Source organism: Dysidea avara, chromosome 1 (genome assembly GCF_963678975.1).
Source record: "Dysidea avara chromosome 1, odDysAvar1.4, whole genome shotgun sequence".
Taxonomy (NCBI): domain Eukaryota; kingdom Metazoa; phylum Porifera; class Demospongiae; order Dictyoceratida; family Dysideidae; genus Dysidea; species Dysidea avara.
The window spans coordinates 3,205,324-3,229,580 of record NC_089272.1 but is presented as its reverse complement, the minus strand read 5'-3'; the positions used below and the strand labels follow the sequence as shown (position 1 = coordinate 3,229,580).

The 24,257-nt window shown below is 37.4% G+C and overlaps 3 long non-coding RNA genes across 9 annotated transcripts; 1 reads left to right on the top strand and 2 right to left on the bottom strand.

Annotated features, from left to right (window-relative positions):
• Nucleotides 1–14,890: 14,890 nt before the first annotated feature.
• Nucleotides 14,891–16,705, bottom strand: LOC136253382 (uncharacterized). 4 transcript variants are annotated; one of them, XR_010700113.1, is made up of 6 exons: nucleotides 16,553–16,705; nucleotides 16,412–16,506; nucleotides 16,303–16,363; nucleotides 15,208–15,308; nucleotides 15,088–15,156; nucleotides 14,891–15,030 (listed from the first exon to the last, which is right to left on the bottom strand). It is a non-coding gene; the product is annotated as an uncharacterized lncRNA (long non-coding RNA). The 4 variants fall into 4 exon arrangements; XR_010700111.1 differs by having other exon boundaries at nucleotides 15,208–15,311; nucleotides 16,412–16,696; XR_010700109.1 differs by having other exon boundaries at nucleotides 16,412–16,696.
• A 13-nt stretch (nucleotides 16,706–16,718) lies between these two features.
• LOC136253404 (uncharacterized) lies at nucleotides 16,719–18,539 on the top strand. The gene is made up of 2 exons (XR_010700121.1): nucleotides 16,719–16,894; nucleotides 18,131–18,539. It is a non-coding gene; the product is annotated as an uncharacterized lncRNA (long non-coding RNA).
• A 2,014-nt stretch (nucleotides 18,540–20,553) lies between these two features.
• Nucleotides 20,554–23,523, bottom strand: LOC136253394 (uncharacterized). 4 transcript variants are annotated; one of them, XR_010700119.1, is made up of 6 exons: nucleotides 23,073–23,523; nucleotides 22,917–23,013; nucleotides 21,986–22,206; nucleotides 21,165–21,937; nucleotides 21,014–21,108; nucleotides 20,554–20,784 (listed from the first exon to the last, which is right to left on the bottom strand). It is a non-coding gene; the product is annotated as an uncharacterized lncRNA (long non-coding RNA). The 4 variants fall into 4 exon arrangements; XR_010700118.1 differs by having other exon boundaries at nucleotides 21,165–21,253; nucleotides 21,302–21,937; nucleotides 22,917–23,156; XR_010700115.1 differs by having other exon boundaries at nucleotides 21,165–21,253; nucleotides 21,846–21,937; nucleotides 22,917–23,156.
• Nucleotides 23,524–24,257: the final 734 nt, after the last annotated feature.

The window sequence follows — 24,257 nt, the reverse complement described above, 5'->3', positions numbered from 1 at the left end:
AAAGAGTCCCATTCTATTATCCCTGCTTTGCTTATATACACAATAGCATAACAATACTGTAGTTCTGCATGAAGTCCAAATAGATCATGACTCATGTTACTAGAATTATGATTCCAGTTAGTTCTAACTTTAAAATTGCATGCCTGTAGTTACTCACTGTTGCCTACTACTGATATATACTTGTATTTACCTTTATGTAACCAATCCGGCGTTGCTGAATGCTATGTAGCCCAACGATGGTACAAGTCAAATACTGCTCACTTGAACATCACCAATGTATGCTATCATTGTTATTACTTAAACCAGCAACAGTAACTTCATTTCCATAATGCAATACCTCATTTTGTGCTACATATGAGCAGGGAGTACTAGACGTAAAGCTGACTAAAACTACAATTGAACAACTGTGGTATATACTAGAAGTGAAGCTAAACTGTGCAGTACTAGAGCAATATTATAAAATAATGCTATCACATGCTCAACTGACAATATAGCTAATCCTCTGTGAATGTTTCACAGATTTGCACTAAAGTTACACAAAAGCAAACATGCAGGGGAAAAAAATTATGTTATTTCTAAAGCGAACTGGCTCAATCGGTTGGAATCTGGCAGGATAATCCACTGTACCATTATTTAGCAAATAATTGAATTGTATGTTTTTAAACCAGGCGCATGCCCACAGCCGGCCTTTGGCCAGCTGTGGGCGCGCGCCTGGTTTACTGAAATTTGTTTTCGTAAATGTGTGTGTGTGTGTGTGTGTGTGTGTGTGTGTGTGTGTGTGTGTGTGTGTGTGTGTGTGTGTGTGTGTGTGTGTGTGTGTGTGTGTGTGTGTGTGTGTGTGTGTGTGTGTGTGTGTGTGTGTGTGTGTGTGTGTGTGTGTGTGTGTGTGTGTGTGTGTGTGTGTGTGTGTGTGTGTGTGTGTGTGTGTGTGTGTGTGTGTGTGTGTGTGTGTGTGTGTGTGTGTGTGTGTGTGTGTGTGTGTGTGTGTGTGTGTGTGTGTGTGTGTGTGTGTGTGTGTGTGTGTGTGTGTGTGTGTGTGTGTGTGTGTGTGTGTGTGTGTGTGTGTGTGTGTGTGTGTGTGTGTGTGTGTGTGTGTGTGTGTGTGTGTGTGTGTGTGTGTGTGTGTGTGTGTGTGTGTGTGTGTGTGTGTGTGTGTGTGTGTGTGTGTGTGTGTGTGTGTGTGTGTGTGTGTGTGTGTGTGTGTGTGTGTACCTATCTATGTTTGTCCATACGCACCCACGTGAGCAAACTCGTTGAATAATGGTAAAAGCAGCTTTTTCGTAAGAAGTAAAAGCGAAATGAAGTCTGTATTAAACTTCTACACAGGTGAACTTTGCTCTGAGGTGGCTTCTTTTCGGCGGACTGAAATACGGGTGTGGCGACTATTCTCAGTCTTTGTAAACTACCTTCCCTTTGAGGTTTTCAGGCGTTTAACAACTGAAAAACAATGGTGCAGGCCTCGTACACTACCAGGAATAGCCTATCGCTTCGAGTTGAAAGGGGGCGTATCCCTTACGTACGCGAAGTCTCGCGAACGAAAATGAAGAGCAGCTATGAGGCTTTGTCGAGAGAATCTGTGGGGAAAAAACACGATAGTTAAACTATAAAACAGTTTAGAAGGTACTTCTGTGCGTAATATGTTGGTTAAAGCGGTTTGTTTGACAAGCGCTTCCTTAGCACAAGGGGGGTGTCGCGTAGGTACGCGCTGTAGGCAGATCTGCGACCGCGGTCAAAGTCTTGACCGGCTGAAGATTTGCTTTGACCTGTGACTAAGACCCTTTTTCGACCTTTGACCGGTGACTTAGCGACGGTATTCAGTTCAGCACTTTTCGATTGTGGGTTGGAAGCTTTTACCCTTGACCGTTGAATTGGCACGATTTTGGTGACCTTTACCTTTGACTTAGACCGCGGTCGCAGTAAGTGCCTGTGTGTCACCCCCTTGTTAGCAGTGCATAGCAACGTAATTGAACGAATTACGAAAATTTCATGAAATACGAGAATTAGCTAATAATATTATTGTACAACCAAAAACTACCCTATTGTAAAATAGTAATACACATATATAGTTGGTTAATTCATAGTAGCATATACTATCTATGGTTAATTCCAGATGAATTAGATAGCTGCATGATGCCCGGTTTTTAGAGGTAGCACAATTAACATCAACTTGTTTCTGTTGACAACATACCATTGTGGACAATGTGCAGCACCTGCATTCTTGACTGTGTGACACACTGTCATCCACATGTGTCTTTCTATTCACGCTACACTACAACCTTTCTAACAGCATGTAATAGCACTAGTATAATATTATTATTCATTTTTTCTTCATGTAGGCTTATGCACGCCATATCCATAGATGCTCAGTTCTGAGCATGCATGCAGTTAGACCACAGATGTATAGACTAGAGTTACACTGATCCAAATAATAACAATCATTAATGTTGCACACCTTTTGTCAATAACAATACAACAATGAGAGAGAACCATCAACGATGATGAAAATAATGCATACATAAATTATACCGCAGTAACTGAAAGTGTGGTGTGTCCTCGGGCACATGCGACCACAACATGGAAGACCATAAGGTGGGCGTGGCAAGGAGTGAAATTACAACAAACACATAAAACAACAAACAAAAAATAACAGTGAATAAACAAATAGTCCTATGTTTCTACCGACCACTCAGCACAGTTCCTTGCTAGAAAAATTCTTCTAGATGCAGTAATAGATAATCCAGCAGCTTCATCAAGTAACTTTCTACATTGAGACCGTGAGATTGCTGTAGCTTGTTGAATGTAGCATTACACAGTGAGGACAGTGATGATTGTATATAATGGCTAAGAGCACTAATGATGGTATTGTAGTAACAAAGAGTTCCCAGTCTATTATTTTCTTTAAAATTTTGCTGTACTAGATATAATATATATGGTAACAGTCATGCAGCCATACTTAAGACATGGAATGTATTTTGTCTTTCTCATCAGAGAAATAGAGTTACCAGGTATTGTTAGGTAGAGTTACCAAGTATTGTTAGGTAGAGTTACCAGGTATTGTTAGGTATTGTTGTTTGCAATCCTAGCAGCCTATTGGAAAGTTTATGGCGATGTACATCATAACGAAGTCCTCAATTTTATTAGTCACGCAAATGGCCACATGTACACATACATATGCAAACTGACTAAATACATTTGTTACATCACCAGCTATAATACATGAATGGGAAAACATGAGAGAATAAGTAAACAACAATAAAAAGGACAAACTACAAAAGTGCTTTAATCAAAGTATCAAGAAACTTATATAGAAAGTTTTTTAAAATATATATATTTTATTACCTGGCCCTAATGGAACTCCTTTCCACCCTCACTTCTCCAGCTAGAATTAAAACCTAACTGAAAACAAAGAAAAAACAAAACAGCTAACCTACAGAGCCTATGTAGACCTACAAACACCGCATGGATTGCCAGCATACATACAACTCCCAGGCAGTGGCAAGCCTTGCAGCCTAAGACTGAGTACACTGCAGGGAGTAGGAGGAAGAGTCTAACTCCCACAGAGGACCGTCAGGCAACAAACTGAACAGATGCAAAAACATTCGAGCATGCATGTCACCAAAGACAAACAGAGAGCTGTACCAGCAGATGAAGAAGGGCAAGACAACGAGAGTTGCCACTCTTGGTGGTTGTTCTAGCAACAATATCCTGCAAGACAGGACATTGCTGCTAGTAAGTCGATGCTAACAATGTGCCTATATGACAAAGTCTTTATATATGTGACCGGATTTGCAAAAAGGGGTCTTCCACACACATCTAATTTACCAACTTTGACGACTCATAACTTCGGATTGGAATAGGCTATTAGCTTGACATTCAGTCAGTAGTGAGCACCAACATAACTTAGTGGATGGAGACATTTTCAGGTTTATAAATAATTATTATGTTTCTTGAACATGGGTTTATGGTGTTTGAAGTTCATACAATTAGATGTGTGTGGAAGACCCCTTTTTGCAAATCCGGTCACATATAGAAAATCAAAAGTCTGTGCCATATCCCACATTACGGATAGCACATTTTTGCAAGATGTAAAAAATTGTACACCCAAGCTATATATTCATTAGTATAAATATATACTTCAAAGATATTATGTACCAGTGTCTTACTAGCAAGGCTACTGAAAACCTGTTTAGCAGGAAGTGAGAAACTTAGCACTATATAAAATTCTGGACCATGCAGGTGATGACTTCATCCCACATACAACTTGCAGTCTAGGCAAACGTTTTGCATGGAATCCTCCAGGATTTCCTCTGCATTCTGTACTTAATGACATGACTTCTCATGTTTCAATAGGATCGATTACTATCTTGGTTGTAACTGATTTATCAACGACGACAACAACAAAAAGCAGTGAAAATGGTAACTGTTAATGTTAGTATAGCAACTATTGTTCCTAGAATTGGCGCAACTACCTCTACAACAAATTTAATTGATGAACTTTCATCATCACCATTTTCCATGCCATTGTCATCCTCATCAGGGGGTGTGTGTGGAGGCAGCACAACTGGGCACGCACCATCACATGTCAATGATATTTTTATTGTATCAAGTTCCACACCATGTAAGTCTGTTGACAAAAGCATAACTGTCAGCTGGTACTTCCCAGGAAAAAAGGCATGTGCTTCACCTAGTATACCAGAACTTTCAAATACATTCCAAAAATGGTCATCTCCACTTTTTGCAACAGTAGTGAATTCACCAATCGTATCATTGTCCAGGTAAACACTTATCCAATCTTCGTCGCCGTCATTGGAGTACAAAACGTCTGTGACATAGATGATACATTCAGATAGTGATGTAATATTGTAAGACACACTCTGCCCCTCTGTGGCTAGGAAAACCGTTTGTCCGTTAGAAGACTCGCTTCTGTTTTTTATGCATGGGCTTGATGAATAATTCACCATCGTCACTGGGTCACATTCCTTCAGCAAAGGTGAGGATATTCCGTTCGAGATTCCGTTAGAAATTCCATTTTCCATTTCCAAGTTGTATTCCGCACCTTCTTTACAATTTAATCCGCAACACAAGTGTAAATGTAGAATTGACAATGCCAAAACTTTAATGAACAAAACGCACCTGACGTGCATCATCTTCAAGCACATTTTGGCGAGATATTTAACGCAAATATTTAACAATAATTATAATATTTATTATTTAATGCATTTTCCAAAATTGAAACAAAACCGAAGAAAGAGATTGCAGTGGAATGGTAATAGCATGTTATCCTGGTTATAGCAAAGACAATAAAGTATGTAGAGAAATATTTGAGATTTAGTAATCTCTGTAGCTACACTTATCAGTGCCTGGCCTGTTGTCCAGTTGTAGCTGTAAGTTATTTGTTTGATATTTTTGTACTAACCCAAACATAATATTACTGATTAATACAGACACAACAAACATCTTGCAGTTTTGGTTAGTTGTATTATCAGAGATCATCAAACACGTGGCAATGGTTTGCTTTACTAGCTCTACACAAATGGATGCCCTCTGTGTGCTGGAAATAGTTAAATATGTACCTACACTGTTAACGTCACATACGTATACAGCACAAATCACAAGTATTATTTTTTATTAGTAGTTTAATATACACATTCCACCTGAAATGATTTTTCAATACTACTGATTGGCTAATAATAATTATGATGAAATACATTAAGCAGTGACTGAAAGGGGAGATGCAGGACACACACACTTGGCAAGTTAATAATTTTATATGCCATTAACAGATAATTTTCATGTAGCTAGCTATGGTTGATAATGTAAAATAATGCATTTACAGTAACATGCAATGATTTGTGTTTTTCTCTTATCCACAAATTAAAGGTATTCTCAGTACAATGCTACGTACATACATCCATTCAGATGCATAAGAAAATCTGTGTCATTTTGAAGCCAGAGTTAGATGATACTTCTTGCTTGGTACTTATATATATTTAGTTATAAAAGTTGTTAGTGGGATTACTGTACACCAAACTTGTTCATAACACTTGTAGCTACAGAGTTGGTGGTCACAATTTGGTAACAAGAAACACCCCCAGGGCAATTTTGATCTGTGACCATACTGACCTGTCCTATCTGGCAGGCAGCTGTAATGAAAGATAGTGCTATTTGGATGAAGGGCCATGTGATGAAATTGTGTTTTCTTTCTTCCTGCCAATAGACACACATTTTGTTATGCTAGCTTCCTTGGTTCATGACACACTGTCATATAATTATGTGTATTGATAATGTACGCAGTTCATACAATTACACATATTCATGTGCAATGCTATCCACTTTTTGCATGTAGCGTGTCACCTTGTAGCTATGTACACATTGTTGATATCAGGGAATTAAGTTACCACTCACAATTGAAGCATACTAGCTGAACAAAATAAGTAACTAATTAAAATATTTCAGTTATTGTCAAAGGAAATACCATGTGACTACCATGTGAGTTATACAAAACAGTACCAAGTGAATTCTTACATAATTATACATACTATACTTGAATACAAACTTTCACCACAGTACTGTGCGATTGTACTGCTTTCCCTGACTTTGTAGATTTCAAAAAGGCATGAAATTGTTTCTATAATAGCTAACTCTTTTTTCTAACTGTGTATGTATTGGGGTTAGAATTGTGTCAGCCACTCCTGAAGATTTTTCTTCCACACTGCAGTGGAACCTCAGTTATCCGGACCCCACATATCCAGATTCTTGGTTAACCAAACTACGGAAATGATTACTCTTATTAGAGTAGTGACTGTTCTATTAGGGTAGTTAAAATACCAAATATTTTTCTTTAAGGTTATTAAACACAGTTTCAGAGATATGGACTTTTCAAACTTATGTACCACCCCTGGTTTAAGGGGTTCCGATAACTGAGGTTCCATTGTATTTCTGTGAAGATTTAATTTAATTTAATTTGTTTAATGCACATACCTCATAATTGAGTGTTGTGTGCATGTGAAAAGATGTGAACTTAAAATAACTGTTCTCTATAAAGATGAAGTGCATGACAAAATGTGTTTAAGTCAGGTGTATTAGTTAAGTTAGTAGGTAGTGAGTTCCAAAGTTGAATTGAATGTGGGAGAAATGAATGATAATATGAGTTAACTCTAGCAGGTAAACTGATGAATCTTTTAAGATAGCCCCGGGTAGATGACAATACTGGTTGGAGATCTTGTGAGAAGTCAATACAAATAAGGTTGTTGATAACTTTGTAAAACATGGTGATGATGGCATTAGTTCTTCTTACTTCAAGTGATTGCCAGTTTAATTGAGACAACATAGAGGTCACACTGGAGTATGCCGAGAATTTGTTGAAGACAAAACGAGCAGCCTTACGTTGGACCATTTCTAGTCTTGCAATATCAGTTCTGACATAAGGGGACCATACAGTAGATGCATACTCCAAAATTGGTCGTACGTAAGTGAGGTAAGCAAGTGATTTAATAGTAGGAGAGCATTGCCTGAGATTTCTTTGCAAAAATGCACGTGTAGAGTTTGCTTTATTACAAATGGCAACAACGTGATCATGCCAAGACAAGTTGTGAGTAAAGGTGACTCCTAAGTATTTGGCAGAATTGACCTTAGAGAGGAAATGACTGTTGATATTGTACGTAGAATTTATAGGGTTTTTCTTATTTGTTATAGTGAGGTGTTCACACTTCGTCAAATTGAGTTTCATTAGCCAGGTGTGGGCCCACTGAGCAATGATGTCCAAGTCTTTCTGTAGTCTAATAATATCTTCTACACTATGAATCTCTCTATACAAAATTACATCATCAGCGTAGAGTCTGATTTTAGAGGTAACATTACTAGGGAGATCATTTATATAAAGAAGGAAGAGCAAAGGAGATGTATGTTACTAAAAAGTCCTTCCTTCTATAATTATACTCTTTTTTTTTGTTATGCAACTGTGGAAGTATATGGACATTATAGATGTGTCTGTTACAAGAGCTCTTTATAGTGTCTAACTATGCATTTATAGTATGTGTGTGTGTGCGTGTTTGTGTGCACGCGGGTGTGTGTGTGTACGTGTATACGGTGTGTGTGTGTGTGTGTGTGTGTGTGTGTGTGTGTGTGTTGTGTGTGTGTGTGTAATGGTCTTCCTTTACAGTTGTGTAATTGATTTACACACTGTTGTGTCTCAATAGACGATGCACTACCAGAAATACCAGAAGGTGTCTCAATACACCAAACCCCCAGATCTATAGAGAACAAGAATGTGTATAGGCTCAGAAACAGATCAAGACAGTTTTTGTTTGCCTACCACATCATAATTATTCTGAGTGATAAAGAAATTATTACCTGCCAAGATCATTTCCTGGTACTGCTTATAGAATGTTTCCTGGTCTCCACACTCTTAACAGAAACATAATGAAGATAATTTAAAATTAGACATTCCACCATCTGTTATGAATGATCAAACTCACACAAGTTCACTGTAAATGCTTTATCTTTCCAGTATGTTGCAACTTAATAACTACAATACTGCATTGATGTACAACGGACTTTGAAAACACATCAAAACCTAGCTAAGCTTATTGCTACATAGTACATACAAACAATAGCTAACATGCATTTATGATTATATTCGGTGCTGTTATATGTAACATTGTAACACTTCAGTTACATAGTTATGGGAACTACTGTAACATGCAGGCTGTATCCTACTATGTTGGAAACATTACATAACATTAACAACAACATACTGCAATAATTAATATGTTCAAAATTCATATGTTCTTAGCAAATAATTAACTTAAACTGCTTAACTTGTTGTCTTTCTTATGACAATATTTAACCTATTATTAAAAACTGGCCTTAACTATTTGTGATTATTATATAGGTATGCCAGAATCCAGTACTGTACTCACTTTATTTGCTGAGAAAAGTACACAATTGATTTGTTAATATTTTTTGTGTGAAATATGCAGTATCATGATCATGCACTAGCTATATATATATAGTATAAGCTATTAAGTTTATAATTATTAATGTTTCACCCATAAGTTACACCAGGAGACTGTAACAAGCATGTGTCATTATGTTCTAACTGTTGGAGAATACAATTAAGCTATTCTATATAGTTCATTGCTACTCATCGTTGTTTACATAATTATCTTTTCAAGCCATTCACTAATGATAGTTTGCAACTGCATACTATCTGGTATCAATCTTATACAATGAAAATGAAAAACAGATATAATGGATAGACCAAAATTCATATTATGGCCGCATTACACTAAGTCTGAAACTAACATGTTGCTGAATATCATGCACACTTTTTAAGATAACAATCTAGAAAGCAAACAATGACTTCTTACATCTACATAGATCAATCACTATAAACTGTTGAAAGTACACTGGTCACTATCAATATTTCTTGCAACAGACATTAGCTTCTTTACCTCCCAGTGTTCTAGGTATCAGATGATAGACAATGCAATTTTACTTATATATAACGTAATTTATAAATAAATCCCTTTATCTTTTTTGTAATTCCTTTAACATACCTTGCTGTTTCCTACAGGCATATGGTATTATTGAACACTAGTTGTACCCACACAAAATGCGCTTGATACTAAGGAAATTGTTATGTGCTATTGTGTGAATACACTTACAATTAATCAAGGAGTAATCAAATCATTATACGTACCAGCAAAGACATGATTTGGCAGCTATACTGATGTGCACACATCATTTTTTTAATAGTGTGTTGCACACTAACATTTATAATGTCATGCAGGCATTGGTGAACTGGCGCACCAATGAAGAGTGACTGATGTCATAGTTTTGATAAGGCCTTGTGCACTGGAATATCAGTGCAGTAACCATGAAGATGGTGTATCAAGATACATGTGTCCCAGGTACAGGCTCTTTAAACTGCCACATACACAGAGACCTACATGCCTGATCACATCTACACAGCTATCATGAAGGTGGCTTATCAAGATGTGTCCCATTATACAGTTACAGGCTCTTTAAAATGCCACAAACTAAGTTTTGAGTGGCAGACCAATGCCACAATTGGATGGTGGTGTTGCATGAACTAACATGATTAGTCTGAGTGTGATATGAGACTTGTCTGCATGCTGATTTGTGGATTACTCAGAGGCATGATCAGCTTACCAATGGTTGGTGCATCACTACAATGAGCTATATTCTTGCATTTTTCACATGCAGTGGTTTATATGAACCATTTAATTAGACTGTGTTGTCAGTGTGTTCTATTAGCATAACTGAATTGGAGTTTCATTTCTTCATCTAGTCGTGGTATTTTATTTTATTTATCAATTTTGTCAAAAGACTGGATTTTACAAAAGGACAAGCCTACAAATTTACTCCCCACAAACACATACATACAGTAACACAAGACATTCCAAACACAATGAAACTACTGGGAATACAAGGACAAAACAACAGGATTGTACAAAAATAAAGTAAACACCTTAATATAAACACACAACAACAAAATCAGAAAAGAAAACATGGAGGGCTGGACAGAACAAGGCCTTTTTAATATGCAGAATGGCTATTCCACAAAAATTGGCTGTTGACAAAGATTAACGGAAAGAATTAATAAAAGAAGCAACAGGCCAAATAGATAGAGGATGTGATCTTGGAAAATTTCACAAAAATGTAACAAGTTCCTGTGGAGAAGACTATCTTGAATATAACAAATGGAGAAATAGCTATGACATTGTTGGATGGAAGGCCAGTTTAACTCTTGTAAGCAGATATCAGAAGACTGCTGTTGTGTTGTTTACTTATTGCATAACAAACTGTGTATATAATTATGTACATGTGTTGTACAGTATTGAGTATAGTTTTTTTTAATTGTTATTTTAACTGGGAAGCAGCATCAGCCGAAGCTGTTCTTCAGCTATGCCCTGCACACAACATGTCATATTCAAGTTAATTGGCTGTAATGAGTAAGAAGGTAAACATCAGCATGTGTATTTGCTTTATAAATATAATGTAGATAGCGAAGAGTTGTTTTTGTTAGTTGCTTTCAGAAGGCATCAGCATAGCCAAAGAGAATCTTTCATGCAAGCTCAATTAGAAGCTTTTATTTAATTATTTTAAATTGACACCAGCCCTACCACCTCCACGAAGTAACAGAGGCTTAAAAAGGGGGCTAGTTGTGGTCAAAAAGCTAGTTGTAAATGACTTTTGGCTAGTTGTAAATGGTGATTGGGCTAGTTGTAAAACTTAGCCAGCTGCACCACCACAGAATAGTATAAACTCAAAGTTATGTATATATACTGACGTGTTGTACATCTTGACTGTGTTATAATTTACTACAGGAATTTGAATAAAGTACCTCAAGATCCAAACTTGAGATAGCCATTTTCAAAAAGTTTTAATTCGTGGTCTATTCTTATTGTCTTATTTATTTCTTACAGCCCACTATTAAATAGAATTGCCTTAAACAAAGCTTGTATGTAATTATATGCAGTTTTTAGTTTTATATTTGTCCGTTTGGCTTGCTAATTACTTCCAGATCACAATCATTTCTCTAAAATAGCTTCCAGTTTCAATCTGGGCATACTTTCATTTTAAAAGTTTCCCAGGAGTATGCCCCAGACCCCAATAATTAATCAGAAATCCCTATAGCATATGTACTTTGTCACACAAGCCCTCTCTTTACTTTAATTGTTTGGCATTAATCATACAGCACAAATGTATACTTACTTCAAACAGTATGTGAAACTCTCCCCCTATCTCAAGTTTGGGCTAGTTGTAAAAACTAGTTTTTTTAGCTACTGCGAAGTAAACTATAAAATTTTTACCTAAACACTACAGAAACATGCCCAAACAGACCCTACAAGCCTAGGGATCAGGGTGAAGCTAGCCTCCCCTCAGCAACAACTAAAAGTCGCACGTGTGTGTTCTATTTATTATTTATTTATTGTACTGGGCAGTCAGCCCAGCTGGCAGGAAAAAGAAACAGCATACAGTTAATTATTGGTTAGGAATAGTTGCAAATTATTTGAAAAGGTGTCATAGTCAGTTGTGTCTAGTGGATAAGTTGTTCCATTCCTTGAAAAGAATGATTGTAGATGTGATGTGGTTGATACAGGTGGGAGAATGAAATGATAAGGGTGATAGTGTCATGTGTCTCTTGTTATAAGTATGTAGTAAGTTGGGATATTTGATGATGAAAAATCTTGTGAAACAGTTGTAATCTTGAAATGTTCCATCAAATTTGTAAGGTAGGCCAAGATAACTGATGTAACATTAATGATACTGAACTAGTTCTACTATAATCACTTAAAACCCATCTAGCTGCTCTTCACTGAATTGATTCTAATTTATATATCAATCGCTATGATATGGCATATGGATCCCACATAACAGAAGTGTACTCCATGTACCATTGTTAGATAAGCCGGTGCCTTAACATTCAGTGACAGTCAATTAAGTAATGCTTTAGAAAGTTTATAGTATTTGATGGTTTTTAGCTTAGCAATGTTTGATATATGTTGCAACCATGATAATGTCTTGTCTAGCATGACTCCAAGACTATCAGTTTGTTTGAGGATACAATGATTTAAAATGTAATGATGATGAATTGGTGAATGAGATCTATTACATCGAATTAGTACACACTTGGTGATAAGTTGTCAGGTTGTTACCCAACTAGCAATTTGATCCAGGTCTTATTCTATTAGGGCAGATGTATGTTCTATTAGGGTAGTGAAAGCAATAGAGCTTCTGGAATGCCAATTCAGAAGCGCGGGTATGCTTTACATAAACAAGCTTTTTGTGATGCTATAGCTTTTCAGTATGGCTGGAGACCCTCTAATCTCCCAGCCACCTGTGTTTGTGTGGTGCCTTTTTCTGTTGACCATTCACTTTGTTGTTCCTTTGGTGGCTTTCCCACCAATGAATTTTATGTGATGTGACAACTAATTTGCTGTCTTAAGTCTGTCCCAATGTACAAATTGAACCACACCTTCAACCACTTTCAGGTGAAATCCTTTCTCATCGTACAGCAGAAGCAGATGACTAAGCAAGATTGGATATCTCTGCTAAGGGTTTGTGGAACACTTCCCATGAGTTGCAATTGGCCTTTTTGATGCTAGAGTTTTAATCCCTTTGCTAAGAGTCACATTAGTTAGACTCTTTCTTCTTGCTATCAGAAGAATAAAAATGAAAAAAAAGTGTGAGTAAGAGGAAAGAGTATGTAATATTGAATGTGAAACCTTTACCTCTTGTGTTTTCAACTGCCAGTGGCAAGGGACCCACCACTGTTACATTTTACAGACATTTCACCACCCTTTGTCTGACGAACTGCATTAGTGCTATGACTAGATGATTCATTGGCTTCATTATTGTTTAAGATCATGATCAGTGATCATTTGTTTGAGAGGTGCAAGATCTACGTGCCCAGGGGAAAAAAAGAGGAAATTACAGTATTAGGTACAATTACTAAGTGTGGTGCTGATTGTTAATAAAGTGTGATTGTATGTTAGTTGTACACTCATCATAGTTTGTCATCTCTATAATAAGTACAAGTAGTTCATTCCATTCTTTGATTGATCTTGAGTACAATGATTGTTGATAAGATGTTGTTGATGGTGTGGGCAGGATAAAATCTTTAAAAATGGGCATGTCAAACTTTTTAGTACTGTATCATGCTAAAGCTTCAAATTACCAGCAATGTCAGATCCAGAGAGGGGGCACAGGGGTCATGTACCCCCTCTCCTCCCACTTCCCCAAAAAACAAAATCTATACATAAACTGAGATACTCTAATAGAACAGTCATTGCAATTTACACTAGGAAGAATCCACCACAATCAATCATTGCAGAGTATGAAAACCTCCATCCGCAGCACCATCCCATGGACACACTTAGCCATATAACCTGCTTATTAAATGAATTTGGTCCTTTGTATGTCATTCTATAATATAGTTTAAGCTCATACTGTACTCAAGACTGTCACTGCATGGTCCAGATTTTAATCAGTACTGACCACTTAGAAAACATGATTTAGTACTATAATTTAAATATTTGTGCTCTGCATAAAGCAATCAGTAATGAAACAAAATACTTTTAGCTTCTCCGAGGGGCTGCATCCCCCAGACCCCCTGTTTGATTTAGCTGCCTACTACCCTGGTCATGGTGCACCCTCATTTACCAAACCATGGATCAGCCCCTGACCAGCATACAATGTGAATCCTACATACACTAGTATATTTAAAAATTATTAATTTATACATGAAGTAGGGATCCAAGTGATAAAAAGTAGTGAAACAAGATGGCATCACAGCTATCTCAGTGGGAAAATCCCTATATTAGCATGTTATAACAAACCTAAGTAGGAATTTTTCCACCAAGCTATGCTGCAATACCATCATTTATCTCTTGTTTCACTGTTTGGATCCCTACTTCATTTTTGCATTGCTAACTTTCGGTGGTCATAAAGCCTGATACAATAAAGAAAAAATATTGAAGACATATGAGAATGTAAATATAAGGCAATGTAGCACAGCAGTGAATAGATTACTGCTGCTACATAACCTCACAAGTTATCAGCCACCCAATATTATCATTATAAAACTAGAACATTTGTGCTGTTTACACTACAAAAAAAGAATTGATTTTCTTACCTTTAAGAGACTGTGGAAAGGTATGGAAATGTCAGATTTCCACAATATTATCTTACCTTTCCTTTCATCAGGAATGATCACATTTCCACAACTTTCCTGAAAAGATTTAGCCGTCTTTTTGATATTTCCTTACCACTTAAAGGCTAGGAAAGGTCGTTTTCCCAACAGTAAATGTGAGGAGATGTCACATTTTTACCCTCGTCCCACCCCTATATTCTGTATTAATTGGTTTAAATACTTCCAATTTTAAATCAACAAAAGGTCATCCATCCATACACAAAAATGCAACATAGTAAATGTACAAAAAATGTTCTGTCTTGGGTGTTCATCAATGGCAGACTCCTTGCCCAAACATTTTCTGTGTACTGTAAATAGAAAAAAATAGATGCAATGCCAAAACATTGTGCAGTACGATTAAATACCTGTTAGTATTGTATCTTTTTCCAAACAACGTTCCACCTCTTAAAGTCGTATCCTTCTACTAGTCATATCTAACAAAAAATATATTACTCTATTATAGAATTATCCTTCAAGAAACTCACCAGAAATAATCGATCTAGATGCCAAAACAGCTTTTCCTGGCAGCGATCAATACCTGAACAATCATGCTGAATGGTCCAATGCAGAGAATGCTATTGAACTACTGCTGGTAATAGAAAAACACATCACAATACCAGTACAAAATATTTTACAGCTATACGAAGTGATGAATTAGGAGTCCTTGTATTTTGATAGTATGTTGTTATAGCAATACCTCGCTACCATAATCAACCTAGTAAATGCGACCATCTTCATGAAAACCTACCTAGTTTGTACAATTTCTAAAGTTCTTTTGGTTTTGTCAGGATTAAAAATTTTAACAAAACAAACTGAGTATGAATACATAAGCGTATAGAACTGCATACAGTAGTACTATACAAAAGCAGCCTAAATTACCTGCCTCTTTAACACTGGACCACAGTAGCGCTACGTTTTTGCATAGGCTAATGGCAACAGGGATACACTTATCTGATGTGTAGTAAACAATGATGTGCATGCAAAGGCTCAGATTTTAAGCCACCTTGCGAATGTTTTGTTGGAGTATAACATAGATAGCTACTATTTTTATGTCATTGTACCCACAAGAAATCAAGCCGGATGTCACAGCACAGTGAATACTATGCAAAACTATACATCAGCATCAGAAATGTCAAACAATTCTGCTGTCCTAAACTTCTAATAATGCCAAGGTCAAGCAGAACAAATACACTATATTTCTATAAAATACTCTAGTTGGTCGTAAGGACCTCATACAAGCTCTACCTTCTGTGTTCACCCTCCTAACCAGTAAAGTTGATAATATACTTGAGCCATGGGTATGTGTCATTACATGTATTATTACATGAGTATGTGTTATTACAGGTTTTTGATCAAGAATTGGATTACAAGATACAGATACACAAAGTACCATATCATTTACACTCAGAGGAGACACACATTGCACACTTAGTCTAACATCCAATACAGGTTTTTGGATCAAGAATTGGATTAGAGGATAGAGACACAAAGTGCCATACCACTTACACTTAGAGGAGACACACTTCTTTACATACAATCCACACTAACAACCAATAATCACATTAATCATAACCACTAACCTGAAACTTTAAAAGTTCACATGTGGTTAGCTCATTCTTTGTCTTAAATTGTATCTCATCCCTAAAAGAAATGCGAAGGAGTACGTACCATCTCATACACTCAACTTACCTCAAACATAACCCTCAGTGACTCGCGTTCGCTAAAACTGCGGTTAATTCCTAGTTCATACGTAAGTCTCGCGATCTGTGTTGCTCGAGGTGATGCTACAGTAAAATCAACTACAACAAACACAGGCAAATTACTGCTTGCCTCTATTGTACTTGGTGTCAAAAGGCGGCACAGCGGTACTGAAAGTCAGGAAACAGAGGTGACAGCGGCGCCACAATAGTCTGAGGGATTGACTAAGTTCACCCAATCCCATGTCACTCACGTGACTAGTATATTTAACCACAGTATTTTGCGGGTGAATCACGAGGTGACGTAACACGTACATTGCAACTCTTATTAAAGCGCTTTTACGTTTCAGACTTGCAGGATGTTTGTACAGCGGTTTGTTTTGAAAATCAGTGTAAGTGATCAAATGTCTTCCAATGATTATACTAAGTTTCAGTGGGGTAACTACTGAACAAAGAAACTAGAGTACTATAAATGGTAAGTAGGAACATAGATATTAGAATACACTCGAATATCTATGGTAGGAATGTATTACATTATACTGGTAGCTAGCTCCATAGTAAGGCTACAGTCCACTAATACTTCCACTGTGGCCAAATAACTGGGCTGCTTACAAAGCTGCCGTAGTTCTTTTTCCAAGTCAGTACAGAGGCCAAGCAGAAGAAACAGCCAATTGTCAGCTTGTTAATTATGCTACGGTGCATGGCTATTAATGCTCATTCTGTATTCACTGGTAGTGCTGTTGGGTATGCCCTAGTTTTTGCAGCCTACCTCACTTTACATCCACCACCTTAAAATATATTATGTAATTTGTGCAAGCTCGATGTTACGATAGACAAACCATCATTTACATCTATGAAATGTTTTCAGAAAAGCGATAACAGTATAGACTCTGTGCGCACAAGGGTGTGGCACTTTAATACATGCCGTGAAAAGTGCATCCATCTTTTTATAGGGCAAAAAATGTATATGTTCTATAAATGCTAATGTAAAGGAATCTGAAAGGTAAAGTATTGCTATTGAAAAGTAAGTTACTAGGTAAAAGACTTGTTCCATGTCTAGTTATTCCGCTTTGTATTTGTAATAGAACACTCAACGCTTCTGCCCTCAGTTTCCCCATAAAAATAAAACATGAAATCTGAAGCCATAGCAATGTTTAGCCGGACCACTCCTTAGGGTCTATAAGCAATTGTGATTAGAATGTCTTTCAAATCTTTGTAGTGACAAATAGCCTGCTGTTGTTGCAATTTTGGTTACCTAGATAAGTGCTGTGCAATGATCACTTATACACCTGTATGACTTACAGCTGTGATTGATTTTCTAATTATTAAGATAATAGAAACCTTTATATACTGTTAACAAGGGCAGTTTGAGGGTACACTTGTGAGACATTTCTCCAACCAGTTGTGGCAGTGCTGTTTGAACCATTTTGAGAATAATTACTTGCTTGCTCGTAAACAATTTTTTTGCACCTGTAAAGACTCATTATTATTGTGATAATTGGTTTCATTATTGAAAGTTATTGAGATATAGTCTTTTTCATTATTGCATACTCCTAAATTCCTAACCCACCCTGTATCGAAGCTGAGGTATTAAGTGGACAATCAGAAACAAGTTATCTGTACTTTGCCTGGCCGATCAGAAAGCTTAGCACAGCACTATATACTAGTATGGCTCCATTCATGAAGTATCATGATAAATATATTCACGTAGGAAGCATTTAATGATCTCATCACCAACCATGTTCGCAAGGGTTGTCCTGAGCTCCTAAAGATGAAGCTATCTACTTGTGGAATGTGATGAAGAAGGGCAAAGTCAGTGTCCAACTTATGTTAGTTCGATTGGTTGATATAATCTCACTGATCCATCCATCCATTCTGATCTTTATAAGCTCTGGACCTGAAAAATCTGCTAGGGAGTGTGCAAGGCTAAAGACCTTGTCTACATAGCTAGTGGAGAGTTAGATGCTTAAAAGAGGTATTACTGCTGTATTTGTATACAGGAGATATTGGAGGAATGGCTGTCTGAAGTATGATATGGAGCAATACTGATCTGACAGGCCAATACAGCTATTATGTGTGTTTATCTAATGTATAATTAAAGGATATAATGAATTACCAGATATGTGGTTTCATTGGTGTGAAATTTAAACTACAAAATTCCCTGAAATAAAATTCTGCCAATATCCCTCCATGCCATGGTTACAAAACCAATGCATAGTCTCCCAATTAAAATCACCAAATAAAATTAGACCACATTTACACTATTGTGTGTGCTGCTTATTACACTGCACCCCTTCACCTAGACAGTTTGAAATCATCATTTCCTTCATGACTATAATAATACCAAGTTTAAGACTTGTCTAAATTTGTCCATGAGAAAGTTTGGATAGCAAAGAATGCGTTAATTTAATTTCACTTACCCTTACTAATTAGCAGGTCACTTTGTACACAAGTAACCATGTAATAGTATCACACCTTAAAGCATTTGCAGCAGATGGAGATTTAATGACCAATAGTCATTAGTACCTGGTACAGTGGAATCCGTTAACCTGTTACAGCAACACCTGTGCATTCTGGACACTCAGTAATGGTCCCAAAGTATCCCATAGTACATAGACGGACCTGAAAAAGCAGGAAGCCTTGATAATCAGGACACTATTAGTTGGTGTCCATAATAGTAGAGCGGCTAAGCAAAAAAAAAATTGTTCACTTTTTGATATAAGCTCCAAACTTGATACAATGTGACTGGATTTGCGAAAGGGGTGTTCGACACACATCCACTTGTATGAACTCAGGAGATCAGCTCATCACTTAGTGTTCAGCTAATGCACAAACCTGAAATTTTCTCCATCCATAAAGCTATGTTGGTACTCGCTACTAGCCAAATGTCAAGTCAGTAGCATTTTCCAATCATAAGTCATTAACCATCAAAGTTGGTAAGTGTGGAAGACCCCTTTTCGCAAATCTGATCACATATTTGCTTGATTCATACTAATATGATATTAGATATGGTGCCATTAAAAGTACCCATCATATGCTCAAAGAACCTGAAAAGTAAAACCAACAGAAATGTATTGAAGAAGCCATAAAAGTGAACATACTGACACTTTACATCTGCATTTGTCAATGCTGGTATGCTCAGGAAGAAAAAATCATACATTCACATTGGTACAGTAATTTGAAATAGAAAATGAATCAAAGCCATCTAGTTCGATTAGGAATCGTGGTAACGAGTTCCATTCTTGTACTGTTATGGAAAAAAAGCTTTTTTTGGTATGATGTTGTAGGTGTTGTTGGAGGCATGAAATGATATTGCCTGGTTTCTCTGGTCATTGGAAGATAATTAAAGGAATTTGGGTGTGGAATGCTTTGTAAAACGTTTGTAGTCTATGTCGAGTTTAAAGATCTGGCCAGGAGGTGATCAAGGGAGGTGTCCATAAACAACACATCCAGAAGCTGAGGTGTCCATCCAGGTCATTCATTAGCTTGCAATGTTAAGAAGCATGGAGAATTAAGGTATACAAAACCATAGATACTGTTTCTATCGGATTGTGTCTCTACTTTTTACACTGAAATATTGGCACCTTTAGAAGTGACTAAGTTGATTACATTTTCTGATTGCACTAAATTTGAAATTACATTCATGCTATTTAAACAAAAACAAAGATTTGAATACACTTGTATGGCTTTCTACAGTGATTTGGATGTCGCACCATATCTCAAATGATTTAGTATACCTTACTCAACTTGTACATAAAATTTGGTGCTTTTATCACATCACAATAGTGAACAATTTCATCAAAATTTGTCGTTTAACCACTCTACTGTAGTAAGCAGTACTTTTACAGACACTAAGTAATAGTTAGAGACCTACCATGAGGATCTTTGTGGTTTTAAACACTAAGGATGATACATAAAAATCCAAGGCGACGTCAAAGTTTTTTAAAGCCACGAAGATCTGAGTGAACTCTCCAGAGGTCTCTTAGTGATTTTAAAGACCCAAAGATCAAAAGATTTTATGCATACCATGTTTTACAGTAGAGTTATTCTGCATATGGAAGGTCTCAATTCATGTATAGTTGAATGTTAGGATACTGTCTAGACAAGCTGTGTCATTATTCTTTATTTCTCGGCTTCTCTTATTCTTCAGATATTATTGCCACTACAAGGGAACATAATGACTGTACAACACTAAACAAGTATGACCGATGTTTTTCTTTCTAGCTGCCTTCTCTTGTCTCCATAGCCTTTGGCTACTTTGCCATTCATTGTCACATTCCAATAATACAGTGTAGGATGGCTTGGTCTTTAAGAGCTCATGATAACCTTGTAAGCATGGCTGGTGATGAGGTCATCAGATGCCTCCTACATGAATAGTTATCATAACATTTCAAACCAATTCTCTGTAGCACCCCTATTAATAAGGTTATATAATTTGGTCCCATAAGTTGCATACATAGGCACCCGGACAACTTAATTAGTGCCCAATAATAGCAATTCCACTAAATACGATAAGGTTAGTTGGCTGTAGTGCAGTTAGTAAAGTAATGCTAAAGAATTCCCCTTTAGAAACAGTTTTGTTGCAAGACCTAACCTTATCTGTCAATATGCACCATCAGCAGTAACTTCAGTGAATCAACACCTGTTAAAACACCTGGTTGAGAACACCTATGCCTTGTTGTTTACGACCTAAAATTATCCACATCATATCAGGATGATATACAGTGTACGTGTATGTACCTTACCTGTGAAGCAGGAAGAACCGGCTAGCAACTTTTACCAATTGGTTGTATACAAATCTACCAGCAGTAGAACCTCAATTAATGGACATTCGCTGAAATGGACATTTCCTAATTACGGACACTACATCATGGGCCCCTACCATTTGGTAACCTTTGTACACCTCTATATAACAAGTAATGGACAATCTATGAGTACCCCTGCTGTGCACTGAATACATGCTTTTACCTCTAAATAACATATTAATTTAATTGCAGTTCCTTAAAGTCAATCCTCCACACTATTAGAGACAACATGCACTGCACCAATTATTACAATACTCTTATGTCTTTAAGTCGGTACAAATTGGGAGGAGTGTTGTGGAACATTTACGGTGATTATGAATAAATAGGTATGTAAGAAACTAAGTAGTTACATTATGTTATCATGCAGTCTACTGTAAAGCTAGCTAGTTGCTGTCTAAGCCATACTTGTGTCTAATGCAATGTAGTGTGTACACTTCCTTGCTAAGTTGTGCGTTGCAGCCTTCAGAATATTAGCTAAAAGAATTTGCTAAAATAATTTTGCAAGTTAAAATAACGTCAACCTTCCTGCATAGGACTCCTCCATACAGAGAACAAGCAAGCATGGTCCCCAAGTGTCCTTTACTTAAGAGGTTCCACTGCACTTAAGTAGCTAGCTCTTACCTTAATAATACATTGTTCAACCCACCGAGATCCTATTGATATAAAGGACAATTTTCAGAGCTCTCCTGTAGGGAAGCCTTCCATGGCAGCAACTATGGATCAATGAATGATGCCATGAGGGGTAGCTACTTATAGTTCACCTCAGTGTCCACAGTTTTACTTATCATAATAAAAGAATCAGAAGAATCAGCTACAACACCAGTAGATAATTGTGGTGTACTAGCAACACCTTCAAGAGAAGTTTTTTGGCCCAACCACCAAATCCGGGCAGACATTCCAATGATGAAAACTGATTTCTTGCAAATAATCTCAGTGCTCTCATCAAATGAGGGTTCCGTCATGTATCATGCAGTACCTAGGCCTGTTATCAGATATCATGTAACATGTACTATGTACATCCATATATATATATATATATATATATACCTGGGGAATTTCTTCCCCAGTAAAAATCAGTACAACCAGTTATAGTAATTAAAGTCAGGACCTGGGTTAATCTAATGGGGATCTAGTGTTAACTGGCAGCTGATCCCCACTTAAACAGCTGGGTACACTTGAACAATGTAATAGTTTCCTACTGAAGAAAAATACGACCGGACACAACCGAAGACATACGCACACTTCTGGCAGCCATATTGCCCAGCAAACTATCACTGGGCTATTCAGGTAAGACTGTCCAAGTGTCACAAATAGTGGCCAGGCCTGAAGTTCCACGACGACCTAAATACTGCCAAGGATGACAAGGGACAGTTGATAAAGGGAACACAGCCTGGTAGATGATGAGAAACATTGCCTTGCCCAGTATGTTGGAGTATATTGTTATTGTGTCAATCAAGTAAATTCTAGTGGCAGCATGCAACAACTAGGGCATACCCAACAGCAGCACTAACAGAATACAGAATGAGTATTTAACAGCCATGCACCATAGCCTGACAACTTCTGTTTGGCCTCTGTACTGTCTTGGAAGAACTACGGCAGCAGCCCAGTTATTTGGCCACAGTGGAAGTATTAGTGGACTGTAGCCTTACTATGGAGCTAGCTACCAGTACAATGCAATACATTCCTACTTACCATTTATAGTACTCTAGTTTCTTTGTTCAGTAGCTAACCCCAGTGAAACTTGGTCTAGTCCCAACAAAGAAACCGCTGTTCTTCTCTTACAAGCATCCTGCAAGTCATCATCGTAAAAGCGCTCTAATAAGAGTTGTAAGGTACGTGTTACGTCACCTCGTGATTCACCCGCAATCTACTGTGGTTACATAATACTAGTCACGTGAGTGACATGGGATTGGGTGAACTTAGTCAATCCCATAGTGGGAAGGCCACGGCAGGATTTCGTTCGGGTCGGCAAGCTGCAATCTTTCTCCTCCATTCGTGCGCCGCTCTCACGCTACTTCAGCGTTAAACCTGAGCGTTTATTGCTCTAGCTGTAGACGTAGACCGCTGTCACCGTCATCCACTTCTTCTTTGCCAAGTTACAACTTCTGTAAACTATAATAAACGAACATTTCCAAGAAGTATTAGCGCAATAATGCGCTATTGCAAGTGCGGATATTATAAAGCTACTCTGCCACGTACTCTGCAATAGCGATAACGACTTCAACTAGACTACCTGGTGATAATAGCCAAATAGGTAGACTAGATCTAAGTCACAGTGGCCATGCAGAACGTCCTGTTTTAGTAATCGCTGGCATGGCAGCTTGACGTCTAGCAGTCTAGTTCGCGAGTTGTAGCCATAGTTAGGGTCCGCAACGCGAAAAATCGATATCCTCCAATCAACTATCTAACTATTGTCATGTGTTAGGCTAAGTGTAACTTGAATAACACCAGCGTGGCAGCCAAGTTTGCCACTGTCTTCTGGTAGAAAACGATACAATTGTCTTAAAATCACGTGATTTTTCATTGCAGCAGTTCGTAGGGTTCTTCGTATGCCACGATATTCACTCTCAACATTGTTCAAGTAGTGTATCATCAACTCAAAGTATTGGTGGTTTGATTATATTGGTCAGTTTCCGGTGGCAGCACGATATGTGCAACTTTTTGGCGACAGACAAAACGCTTCTTGCTCTGGAGCACAGGACAAGCAGAGCAGCAACTGCGCCGTGGGTCAGCAATGACCAGTACTAGGTAAAGTACCTGCATGCGGAGTATGGTTATAATTGAAGCTTGTTAGCCATCTGGCTGAGCCATCTATATGCTGAAATTCGGCCAAAACGACACGATTTTTGCAAACAAATACCAGAATGGTTGATACATCAGTGAGACAGTCTTTAACAGCAAGGATGTGAAGCTTATAAACACCTAACAATACGGCCATCTCGCCCAGTAAATGCATAAAGCAATTCAATGCATGAAATAGGCACTCACGTGATCGAAATTTAAATCGCGGAAATATCCATGAAATCGCTTTCA